The sequence below is a fragment of the Bactrocera neohumeralis genome, chromosome 6 (assembly GCF_024586455.1).
Source record: "Bactrocera neohumeralis isolate Rockhampton chromosome 6, APGP_CSIRO_Bneo_wtdbg2-racon-allhic-juicebox.fasta_v2, whole genome shotgun sequence".
NCBI lineage: Eukaryota > Metazoa > Arthropoda > Insecta > Diptera > Tephritidae > Bactrocera > Bactrocera neohumeralis.
Genome location: NC_065923.1, coordinates 61,248,526 through 61,262,023, shown reverse-complemented (window position 1 = coordinate 61,262,023; position 13,498 = coordinate 61,248,526). Strand labels below are relative to the sequence as shown.

The 13,498-nt window shown below is 41.4% G+C and overlaps 1 long non-coding RNA gene across 1 annotated transcript; it reads left to right on the top strand.

Annotated features, from left to right (window-relative positions):
• The first annotated feature begins 11,672 nt into the window (after nucleotides 1–11,672).
• On the top strand, nucleotides 11,673–13,058 carry LOC126763242 (uncharacterized). The gene is made up of 2 exons (XR_007667586.1): nucleotides 11,673–12,828; nucleotides 12,886–13,058. It is a non-coding gene; the product is annotated as an uncharacterized LOC126763242 (long non-coding RNA).
• The last annotated feature ends 440 nt before the right edge of the window (nucleotides 13,059–13,498 follow it).

The following is a 13,498-nucleotide window of genomic DNA, read 5'->3' as shown; positions in this document are numbered from 1 at the left end:
AATATAGAACCGTTAGGGAACAAAACCAAGAGTATTATAATAGTAGAACATTTCCTAAATTATATCCCGCAGACACAGTACAGAACTCCGCTCACAAGACACGCTCAGAAGACTCACGCTCACTCGATAGTCTGAAAATGGTGAAAATTTTATGATAATCCGGGCCGGGGCTCCAAATAACACACATATGCGAGTTGCACTGCCACCTTTAGGTGGAATACTATATCTCAAGAAGTATTATATATCGCTTATATCGGTCAATATGTAGGTTATCTTAATAAATTTCATAAATAATCTCTTTCTAATAACACTTGTTGCTGCTGTAGCGGCAAAAAAAAAAAAAAATTCTAAAGTTTGACAGTCCCTCTTCGGATAAAATTGGTGATATCGCCATGTACTGTCCTTCCTGGTTTTCAGGTTCTTCTTCTTTACTAGCGAAGGACACCAGGTCCTTCTCCAACTGATCTTTCCAATGGAGTGAAGGTCTTCATCTTTCTTATCTTCCCTCGTAACGTCGACTCATCAGATGTTGTTATAGCAGAACAGGAAATCGTCGAGAGAAGACTTTACTCCTCAATTGCCTAATTAGTCCGAGTAGCACCTGTTGGCAAGAGTTATTCTGCGTTGGATTTCGAGGCTGACATTGTTGTTGCTGTTAATGCTGGTTGCAAGATAGACGAAATTATTTATAACTTCGAAGTTATGACTGTCAACAGAGACGTGGGAGTCTAGTCACGAGTGCGAATTATACCCTCCACTTAACTTATGACCTGAAAAAAAATTAAAAAAAATAAAAAGCTATATCATGAAAACTAGAGCTGATAGAGACAAACTGATTACAGATTTGAATTCCGCGCACCCAAATTAACTAGAATCAGTTGATAAATTCAAAGAAGCAAACATTTTTTTTAATTTTGTCGGGCTGTGTTATTAAAGGTGAATATTTTCAAAATCGGTGATATTTCGAAATTTTCGTGGACCACTTGACGTGGTTTGTCCCATATATAAATGATTAGGATGGCGAGAAAAGTTGAAATCCGGCTGACCGTCTGTCTGTTCGTCCATGCAAGCTGTAACTTGAGTAAAAATTGAGATATTGAGATTGAGATTGGATTCCTCGGTACAAAACAAATTTCGAGTTCGTAGATGGGCGTAATCGGACCACTGCCACGCCCACAAATCGCCATTAACCGAAAACATATAAAGTGCCATAACTAAGCACTAAATTAAAAGATAAAGTTGTAATTTGGCACAGGGCATCGCCGGAGCAAAGGTCTCCTGTGAATAACAAGTTTTAAAAAAGTGGGCGTGGCCACGCCCTCTAATGTGTTTAATGTATTATAGATATCTCCTAAACCACTTAAACTACCACAACCAAATTTGCTTTGGGACCCAACCAAACGATTTCGACAAAATTTAGTACGTGGCATTCTTCTTACATTCTTATATCATATTGTGAAAATAGATGAAATCGGACAACAACCACGCTTATTTTCCTTATAGCAGAAATGCGTTCAGTTTCCAGTAGGCAAATCAAAAAAAATTAATATAACGTGATAAAACTTTGCACGAATAATTTCTTTCTGACCAAAACTTGTCTAAATCCAAGAAAAACTATTCAAGCCCCTAGGTAACGAACTTTTGAACTACGGTACCTATAGTTGAATTTTGATCGAAAATGTCGGTAAATGCATGAAATATATAATTGAAATTCAGGGATGATAATTTTCTGACAATGCTGTGTACATTTGTACATATGTCAAAAGTAGGTTGAATTGGACTAATACTTCCCTTAGCCCCCATATACTTAATATAAAGATTTTCGAACTTCTAGGTGACTTTGCACCGCATATACTGTGTCCAAAAAATAATTTGAATTTAATCTGCGCGCGTCGAAGGATTTCGAGAATTATTTATTTTTTAGGTTGGTAGTACTGTCAGTAGGATGGATTCATGTGTAGAAGTTCACGCAAGTGAGGAAAGTTCTCTGATCGCCATTCACTTGGGAGTGGCCAGAAACGATTCTTTTACACATGGCTCAAGCAGCTCACTACTTCCGGTCTTTGACCAAGTATCCTCTGGGTAGCCTAAGAACATCCGTTCGAAGGCGAGCTAAAGTGAGAAGGCGAAACATTCCCTGCAAGGGTTGTGCGCTGGGTTTGGGACCCGCCACGTAAAAAACACCCCCAGTGAAGAGCTACAACCAGCCTCGGATGAGAGACCCCCCTTTTGATGACGACCATGGCAAACGAAATAAGGACTACGAATTGAGGGCATGCACCTGGAATGTCCGGTCCCTTAATTGGGAAGGTGCCGCTGCCCAGCTGGTTGATGTCCTCGTAAGGACAAAGGCTGACATCACCGCCGTCCAAGAAATGCGATGGACGGGACAAGGACAGAGACGAGTAGGTCCTTGTGACATTTACTACAGTGGCCATATAAAGGACCGCAAGTTTGGTGTAGGATTCGTGGTGGGAGAGAGACTCCGTCGCCGAGTACTATCATTCACTGCGGTGAATGAACGTCTAGCCACAATCCGCATCAAAGCGAGGTTCTTCAACATATCGCTGATTTGCGCCCACGCCCCGACGGAAGAGAAGGACGATGTGACCAAAGATGCTTTCTATGAGCGCTTGGAGCGCGCTTGAGAGCTGCCCCCGCCACGATGTCAAAATCGTGCTTGGCGACTTTAACGCCAGGGTGGGCAAAGAAGGTATATTTGGCACTACGGTCGGTAAATTCAGCCTCCACGACGAAACATCCCCAAATGGGTTGAGGCTGATTGACTTCGCCGGGGCCCGAAATATGGTTATCTGTAGTACTAGATTCCAGCATAAGAAGATTCATCAAGCTACCTGGCTGTCTCCGGATCGAAAAACTACCAATCAGATCGATCATGTTGTGATAGACGGAAGACACGTCTCCAGTGTTTTAGATGTGCGTGCGCTCCGAGGTCCTAACATCGACTCGGACCACTATCTTGTTGCAGCTAAGATTCGCACCCGCCTCTGTGCAGCAAAAAACGCGCGCCACCAAACACAAGGAAGGTTCGACGTCAAGAAGCTGCAATCACAACAGACAGCCGAACGATTTTCTACTCGGCTTGCACTCCTGCTCTCTGAGAGCACTCGTCAACAACTCGGTATAAGGGAACTGTGGGACGGCATTTCAAACTCCTTACGTACAGCTGCAACCGAAACCATTGGTTTTCGGAAAGTGCAAAAGAACAGCTGGTACGACGAGGAGTGCCGTGTCGCAGCGGAGAGAAAACAGGCTGCCTACCTCGCAACGTTACGATCGACCACTACACGTGCGGGATGGGATAGATACCGAGAGTTGAAGAGGAAGCGAGACGCATTTGTAGACAGAAGAAGAAAGAGGCTGAAATGCGTGAGTACGAAGAGCTTGATAAGCTGGCCGACAGGGGTAATGCTCGAAAATTCTACGAAAAAATGCGGCGGCTTACGGAAGGTTTCAAGACCGGAGCGTATTCCTGTAGAACCCCCAAAGGTGATCTAGTCACTGATGCCCAGAGCATACTTAAATTATGGAGGGAACACTTCTCCAGCCTGCTGAATAGCAGTGAACGCACAACACCAGGAGAAGGAGAACCCGATTCCCCAATCGATGACGATGGAGCAGACGTTCCATTACCCGACCATGAAGAAGTTCGAATAGCAATTGCCCGCCTGAAGAACAACAAAGCGGCAGAGGCCGACGGATTGCCGGCCGAGCTATTCAAACACGGCGGCGAAGAACTGATAAGGTGCATGCATCAGCTTCTTTGTAAAATATGGTCGGACGAAAGCATGCCCAACGATTGGAATTTAAGTGTGCTCTGCCCAATCCATAAAAAAGGAGACCCCACAATCTGCGCCAACTACCGTGGGATTAGCCTCCTCAACATCGCATATAAGGTTCTATCGAGCGTATTGTGTGAAAGATTAAAGCCCACCGTCAACAAACTGATTGGACCTTATCAGTGTGGCTTCAGACCTGGCAAATCAACAACCGACCAGATATTCACCATGCGCCAAATCTTGGAAAAGACCCGTGAAAGGAGAATCGACACACACCACCTCTTCGTCGATTTCAAAGCTGCTTTCGACAGCACGAAAAGGAGCTGCCTTTATGCCGCGATGTCTGAATTTGGTATCCCCGCAAAACTAATACGGCTGTGTAAACTGACGTTGAGTAACACCAAAAGCTCCGTCAGGATCGGGAAGGACCTCTCCGAGCCGTTCGATACCAAACGAGGTTTCAGACAAGGCGATTCCCTATCGTGCGACTTTTTCAACCTGCTTTTGGAGAAAATAGTTCGAGCCGCAGAACTAAATAGAGAAGGTACCATCTTCTATAAGAGTGTACAGCTGTTGGCGTATGCCGATGATATTGATATCATCGGTCTCAACACCCGCGCCGTTAGTTCTGCTTTCTCCAGGCTGGACAAGGAAGCACAGAAAATGGGTCTGGCAGTGAACGAGGGCAAGACGAAATATCTCCTGTCATCAAACAAACAGTCGTCGCATTCGCGACTTGGCACTCACGTCACTGTTGACAGTCATAACTTTGAAGTCGTAGATAATTTCGTCTATCTTGGAACCAGCGTAAACACCACCAACAATGTCAGCCTAGAAATCCAACGCAGGATAACTCTTGCCAACAGGTGCTACTTCGGACTGAGTAGGCAATTGAGAAGCAAAGTCCTCTCTCGACAAACAAAAACCAAACTCTATAAGTCACTCATAATTCCCGTCCTGCTGTATGGTGCAGAGTCTTGGACGATGTCAACAACGGATGAGTCGACATTGCGAGTTTTCGAGAGAAAAGTTCTGCGAAAGATTTATGGTCCTTTGCGCGTTAGCCACGGCGAATACCGCATTCGATGGAACGATGAGCTGTACGAGATATACGACGACATCGACATAGTTCAGCGAATTAAAAGACAGCGGCTACGCTGGCTAGGTCATGTTGTCCGGATGGACGAAAACACTCCAGCTCTGAAAATATTCGACGCAGTACCCGCCGGGGGAAGCAGAGGAAGAGGAAGACCTCCACTCTGTTGGAAGGACCAAGTGGAGAAGGACCTGGCTTCGCTTGGAATATCCAATTGGCACCACGTAGCGAGAAGAAGAAACGACTGGCGCGCTGTTGTTAACTCGGCTATAATCGCTTAAGCGGTTTCTACGCCAATTAAGAAGAAGAAGAGTACTGTCAGTCACATTTATATCAAATTTCATGTCAAAATATTCATTAGTGTTTGAGATACGTGCCGTTTTGTGAGCTGCTAAAAGTGAGTTTTTCGTTTTTTGCGATATCGAAATTTGTTGAGCAAAGAATTTGCATTAAATTTTGTTTACGGAATCAATTTTCTGCTGCGGATACGTTGAGGATGGTCCAGAAAGCCTTTGGTGATGAGGCTATGTCTAAAAAAAATGTTTACAAGTGGTATAGTGAGTTCGAAGCCGGCCGTGAACGTGTCGAAGACGAAGAGCGTCCAGGGCGACCATCAACCTCAACCGACGGAGCTCACGTTCAACAAATCAAAGTTTTGGTGTTGAAAAACCGTCGATTAACAATTAGAGACCTTGCTGATGAAGTTGGCATATCGAAAGGTTCAGCCAATACCATTTTGAAGGATATTTTGGGCCTCAAGCGCGTCAAATCTCGACTGGTACCGAAAACATTGAATTTTTTGGAAAAAAGGCGTCGCGTTGAAGTGTGTGAAACGATGCTTTCCGACTACCAGGGTGTCATAAAACGCATTATAACTGGCGATGAGACTTGGATCTATGCTTACGACCCCGAAACAACCGATCAATCGAGCGAAAATCGTGCCAAAAGAGAGCCGAGACCAAAAAAATCGCGCCAAAGTCGCCAAAAATCAAGGTCATGTTGACTGTTTTCTTCGATTATCGTGGTGTTGTGCATTATGAATTCTTCCAACTGGTCAAACAGTCAACAAGGAATATTATTTGAACGTTATGCGTCGTTTGCGTAACGCTATCCGCCTAAAAAGGCCGGAATTGTGAAAAGACAATTCTTGGTTTTTACACCCCGATAATGCACCATCCCATACTGCCCTCGTAATTCGTGATCTCGCCAAAAACTCAACCCATATCGTTCCGCAACCACCGTATTCACCTGATCTGGCGCCGTGCGACTTCTGGCTGTTCACCAAGCTCAAAAGACCGCTCCGGGGACACCGTTTTTATACGATAGAGGAGATTCAAGCCGCAGCGAAGACAGAACTGAAGGCCATCCCGGAAAGTGACTACAACCAGTGTTTCGAAGATTGGAAAATCCGTTGGCATAAGTGCATTGCATCGGGAGGGTATTACTTTGAAGGGGATGAAATTGATTTGGAAGAATAAATAAAGAATTTTCAAAATAAATACAATGTCATCTTATTTTTTGGGCACAAGTATCAGCCAATATGTGAGTTATTTCAAAGAAAATGAGAGCGCGTGTTTTACTCATAACAGTGTATCTTTGTGCCCAAAATAGATACATTTGAGAGAAAACTTGGCCTAGCTCCAATATACTTTGACTTCGTTCTATATGATTGGTTTTACACCTTAAATTATTTCCCTGGCTTTGATTCTTGCAAGTTGCAAGAGTATAAAATATTCGGTTGCACCCAAACTTAGCCCTTGCTTACTTATTTTAATTCATTATTTGACGGTATATGAGACCGTGATAGAAATATAAAGAAAAAGTCCACAAATTATTTCGACAATATCCGAAGCTACAATTCGGCACATGCTTTGATCAGTTCGGAAGCTAATATTTCTGATATAGTTTTAAGAGGAACTCATTCCAAAATTCACGACACATTTTATCACAGAACAGGACCCATTGTTACAGCATATGGTCGTGCTCTAAGTTATGCCCAGTTGTATTTTTGCGATGCTGTTATAATGAGACAAATTTCAATTGAATTTGGATAAAAATAATCGATTTGTTCGTTTTTTTCGTACAATGAAGCAACATTGTGATAGAGTATGCAATGCACAGAAAGAGATTTATATGGTAATTAACTTGAATCGTGATACAGATATACGAATATACATTATAATGATGCAACTCGAACCGATGTTGCCGTCATTTTTCGAAAATTATTGTTTACACTGAAGTTTTGAGAACTTCGTAATATAAAATATAGAACTATTATTATCATTTTATATTAAGTTCACTTTAAATGTTTTTCAATATTTTCATTCGTTCATTTCCAAATTTCGTTTCTTTGTTTCCTGCTTTCACTGCATACAGCGATTTGATTTTATGATGGCTGAGGATAGGAATTTCTTTGACAAGAAAGGATTAAGCCAATAACCAGAAATAAACAAATAATTCTGCATGAGAATAAACTAAAAATTTTAATATTTTATAAATTTTTTTAGTAATTGTTTTCTACAACACTCTTTAGATTTTGTTCAAATTCTTCAAAATATCCACTCGATTATTTAGTTTGGACCCATCCGTAAAGATGTTTATCCCTGCGTCCCTGCCCACCTCGCTCTTCCACAGTATTCTCTGGAAGTTTAGACAATATTGCGGACCGAATTTGAATTCAATTCTATAGGATTTCGAAAACCCGTGGTAGCAGGAACTTAATAAGTATCTCTGAATGCCGCTTATTACAGGCGATTATTCGGGAGCATGTCTGTTACCAGTAAATGTAAAATAACGTTTAGTGCCTGACTTGGCGTTGTTCTAAGAGCTCCACTAATGTATACACTAGCTGCTCTTTGTGTGCCTTCCGTATGCCTTACCGCGTATTTATTTTTCATTATTGGCCACCATACCAATATACCGTATGTCATTATTGGTCTAATAACCACTGTGTAAAACATATCCGAGACGTTAAACCCTATTTGGGCTCCACCATCCTTTCTTCACCTTAGCGTCTAAGTTAGTTTCCAAGCTCTGTCTTGCTAGCATTTAAGTTTGGCCCGCACGATGCGACCCAACCATCAATAATTGTTTGATTAAGGTTAGCGAGGGTATTCCGGAATTTACCTCTAACCGAAAGCACCACCTCGTCAGTGTAGGCGACAACATGTACCGTCTTCTTTTCTAGACCCAATTCCAATCCTTGTGCGTTACTACTCAGCAACTCTTGGTTCCTCGCACTATCTGTTCTGTGTGTCAGACCGGCATACGTTGGAGCGTTATATCAGTCAAGTGCGACTCTTGTACTGGCTGGTGTCATTGAGTGGAATATGTCGTACGTTGTCCCATGCTCCAAGAGTTTGACCACGCAACACCTTATAGTGACATCGCCAACCAACACCACGGTGCCACAACCGTCAAATGATCGTAGGGGGATGAAGAAAATTATGGGCACCTGTAATACCTCGCCCGATATTACCATCGCTAGTGGTGGTCTGATAAATAGCATAACCTGGCCTATGATAACTCTCGCATCAGACCATCTGAACATAATGATTTCGATTGTGATACCTCCCGACTTTTTTTCTGTGGACAATCGTACCTTCGTTAACTTTAATAAAGCTAACTCGGTCAGCTTCACAGAATTTACCGTTGACGAATGTCAATTCCGCAAGGGGGTCGCAGTTGCTACCGCTCACTTTATACCTGTTGGAATCGCGGAACTCCGCCTCAATTTTCCAGTCGAAGCAGCTGTTTTAGCGAATGAGCGAGACACCTTACGCCATGCCAATTGCTGTGATGTCCGAATAAAAGATTTCCATTTAGATATTTGTTAATTGGTAAATCAACATAAGCGGACAAAATGGATAGAGCATCTTAAGTCATGGAACCTTTTCACCGGCGTGAGTATGCTTTGGACTACTGTGAAAGCTTTGTCTAACCCGAATTCAAATCAATGACTATGCCTCTCCGAACCCGAAAAAGTGCGCGAGATATTTTAGCCGACAATTACTACACACCCTTCGGTAGACAAACGATGTGTTACTCGACGGCTGTACAAAATGCCAAAAGACTGCGGACCCTTTAATACCGAAGAGAAGATTCGAAGTGTCATCAATAAAGCAAAATCCGCTAAATCTATTGGTCCTGATGGAATAAACATGTTATGTTAAAGCACCAAGACTCGACGTTAGTAAGCTACTTCACCAAGGTCCTTAACCTGTCGCTGACTACTTTTCCAATAGCCGATGTGTGGAAAATCGGAAGAGTGGTCCGACTAATGAATCCTGGGAAAGCCGTCAACAAAGGGGAGTCTTATCGCCCGATAACTCTTTTTTCCCCAATAGTGAACACACTTGAGGCCTTGCTACTCCCGCCATTTACTCACCACCTGAGCTTTGCTCTTTCACTTCTTATACGACCGCGATTATTGCCAAAGTACAGTGTGGGAACAAAATTCTCAAGACGCTAGCCGGCATCACATGGGGAAAAGACAAAGGGACGTTGATGGCAACATACAAGGCCGGTACTCAACTACGCCGCACCAATATGGTCGCCTGGATGCAGTGAAACGTAGATGAGGAAATGCACTGCACTCCGGTCTACAAGGGTATGTCTCTTGATGTTTTCGAAGGAACATCTACACATTGAGGCCCGTTTTTTCAGTTAAGGAGCACAATGAACTCCTCTCCAAGCAGTTTCTGCTGGGGTGTTTTCGTAGAAACCATCCCTACAGTCGCCGCAATCAAGAGGTCTTTTCTTAAATAAGTCGACGACATAAAACAAGACCACCACACTACCCATTGTAAACGACAAGCTCGAGTTGCCGCGAGAACCGAGAGTGACCCTTGCGTATTTTCGTTCCGGATACTTTAACACCCGACATAACAAATATATGTCCAGCATGCAAGTAGTCCCTGTCGTTCCGAACCCATTTAAACACCTCGTTTCCGGTGACTACCGTTCGATGACCTTGACGGGACTATATAACAGTTACAACAACGATAGAGCGGGCCCAATCTGTGAGTAAGAAGCAGATGTCGCATGAGGAAGAAGCCTTCTCCGGCAAGAAGCCATGGATATGAATACCACCAACCAGTCGTTAAAGTCAATTCCTGTAATTCATTCAAAACGGTTTCCTCGGAGCGGTCGTTTGAGTTTGCTGAATAGTCAATACGGTAGTTGCACCACGATATTGGTTGAAAATTTGGCGAAAAACTCACGAAGAATCAATGCACTATGCGACGGTGCATTATCGTGGAGCAAAATGCAATAATTATCGCTCATAATTCCGACCTCTTTTTAAGACTCAATTAGTATTCCTTATTGACAGTTTGGCCGGTTGGAAGGAATTCGGAGTGCATCACATCTCGATAATTAAAAAAACTATCTAGAACCCTGATTTTTGACCCGCTTCGACATGGCTTTTTTAGCTGGCTTTTTTAGCTGCATCTCACTTTTGCCACAATACTCGGTCGATTTATCGCCTGTTTTCGGGTCGTAAGCAATAATCCAAGACTCATCGCCAGTAATAATACGTTTCATGACATCCTGGTAGTCGGAAGGCATTGTTTCACAGATGTTAACGCAACACTGTTTTTCGAAAAAAATTAAGTGATTTTGGAACCAATCCTGCTTTCAATTATCTTAGACCCAAATGATATTTTAAAATGGTTTTTCCTGATTCTCAAGCATCAATTATTTTATTTTATTGACGTGTTCATCAGCAGTTAATGTTGATGGCTGTCCTGGACGTGGTTCGTGGTCAACGCATTCTCGACTCTCTTTGAATAATTTGTACCAATCAACAACAATTGCAAAAGCAATTATCACCGAAGGCCTTTTCCAACATTCTGTCACTGACAGTCAAACCAACCTAGCAAAAAATATGTCGACGAATGGGTTTTCGCGCAAAATTTAAATTAAAAAGACTTACTATTTTTTGCCCACAGTAAAATTTTAGCTTACCCATTTAATTAAGGATTAGGGTTAATCAGAATTTTCAAAGAATTATTTTTTTTTGCATTTTCGTTAAGTGTAATATCTTAAAAATATTCTCTGAAAATTTCACGTTGATCCGATAATTAGTTTTTCAGTTATTCGACAAATAACAAAGAGAGCTCGGGCACTTCAAAGCGCTAGTGTGAAATTTTAAACGCGTTTTCTCAAAACATTGTTTTTTGAACTGGTGACAACTGTAACTCGAAAACCGCTCAGTAGATTTTAATTAAATTTATCACCCAACTCTTTTTTTACACGGTTTCTTTTTACACGGATTTGAAGTTACACGGTTGAAAAAATTTTTTTTGTAAAAAACTTTTAATCTAGTACGGTTTCAAAATCACTGTCTTGTAATTATGTTTATTTTTACCACACTTAGCACCATTGCTGAAATGAACATACACAGTAGTAACTGGGAAATTCCCTTATTCGATAACTCTTACCAACACATCTTGTTCGCATGATATTTACATTGCTGAAATGGATATCTCCAGCGATGATATACTGACTTTAGTCCAGTTCGTCGCAAACAAATGCGCTTGTTATCAAGTAGCGACGAATAATTATGTGGCTATGTATGTAAATATTTTTTCCTTATTTCTATTATGATTTTTCTGTTCTTAATTCTGGATAAACAGATTTCTTTTGTTTTTTGCTTGCTCTACCAATTTTTCACCTGTTTGCATTATGTATTTTAAGTTTTAATGCTCAATAAAATGCCATTTGAACATACAATTTGTATGCTGTGAGAACTAAATATCTATACAGAAATTAGCCCACTCAACCCATAAAGGCACACCCTAATGTTTACAACACAACGGGGAAAACCACGCCACTTCTAGAAATACAAGAAGATTGAGGAACCAGACATGCAGACGAAACAACAACAAGCATGCATACGCAGCGGTAAAACCACGCCACTGCCAGCAACATACGCCATCCCAGCAACACACACCTTCCCAACGCAACATGTTGCGAATGTGTTAGCACGCAGCACAGGCTTGCTGGGGAGTTAGGTGCAGTGCTGCCAATTTGGATTTTTTCCCGTCAAAACTGGCTTTTTTCGTAGGCTAACTGCGGGAAAAATTTGAGAATTGCGGGAATTGGGAAAAGCGGGAATTCTGGCTTTTTTAGAAATTCAGTTGGCTTTTTCTGACTTTTTTCTGTGTTGTTAACACTTAAGTACAAAAAATATGAAAAAGTGGCAGCTTTACGATAGTCACTTACAAACAAACAAGAAAATGTGGTGGCGGATCGATTGTTTTTCTCGATATACGCGAATGTCATCTCTATTTAGTGGTTCCATCTCTATTTAAAAAGTGCGCGTAAATTCTTAAAGGTTGTGAAATGCCGGAAGAGTGCAAGCAAAAATGCCGCGATGTGTGGCTTAAAAGTGATGAATTCAAGGCATGGATTCGCAGGGATGATACAGGCCAGCAGAGGGTTTACTGCAACTATTGCAAGAGCACTATCACAGCGAAACTGAGTGATCTGCGAGCTCACGCTGCAACAAAGAAGCACACAAGTGCCATGAGTGGCTTTACCCAGGCGAACAAGCTCAACTTTGCAAGAGCATCTGAAAATTATAATGTGCAAATTAAGGAAGCATCGCTGCGCCTTTTTATTGTACAGGATACAGCAATGGCGCAAATTGACCACTTGGGGAGCCTATGCAAAAAACGGTTCGACGGAGCACCGGACCAAATGCACAAACATTTTAAAAAATGTATTAGGACCACACTTTTCTGAAGACTTACGCCAAGATATCGGAGAATCAAAATGCAGCCTCCTCCTCGATGAGTCCATTCAAATATTGTGTTTACCCTGGTCAAACGCGGAGATAGAAAGGGTTTTTAGCCAGGTTAACCTAATTAAATCAAAATTAAGAAATTCAATAGGCCTCGCCACGACTAACAGCATTCTAAGCATAAGGTAAAGTGTTATTTCAAGCAAAAGATATACTCTATTCATTTTTATTTTAATATACAGAAACGGATTACGAAGAATGGGAAAATACTGCGTCGACTATGAAGTGCCTGTAAAATATCTGCAGATGATAGGCACGAATATGTCATACGAAAATGAGACCGAACAAGACGATATAGATAAATTAATGGAAATCTTTTAAACAAAAATGAACTTAATAATTTGTTATTTTTTTTTATACATTTTTTCTTATTTTTGATACATTTGTTTTTAGATTTTTTTTGGAATATCTTATCATTTTTTTTAGCTTTTTTCTCCATTCTTCCCGTCAAAAACAGCTTTTTTTCCTGGTCAAAAGTTGGCAGCACTGGTTAGGTGACCGATGATGTGACAACGTACAACGTACACACCAGGGATAATGGGATGCCCAGCTTATTCCAGTGTGAGAGCGCCTCAAAATAAGCGTTTTTTATAACATTTTCCATTATAGCCAGATCGAACAAAATAAGAATTTTTGGGCATTTTAAATTAAAACACCCAACAATTATTGCGATTGCAAATTGTTATATATTGGACTTTTAATATATGGCGAAACTACTTAAATCCTTTTTTATGATTTTATGGTACATTAAATTAAAACAACTAACTTTTGATCTTTCAACACCTAATAAGGTGA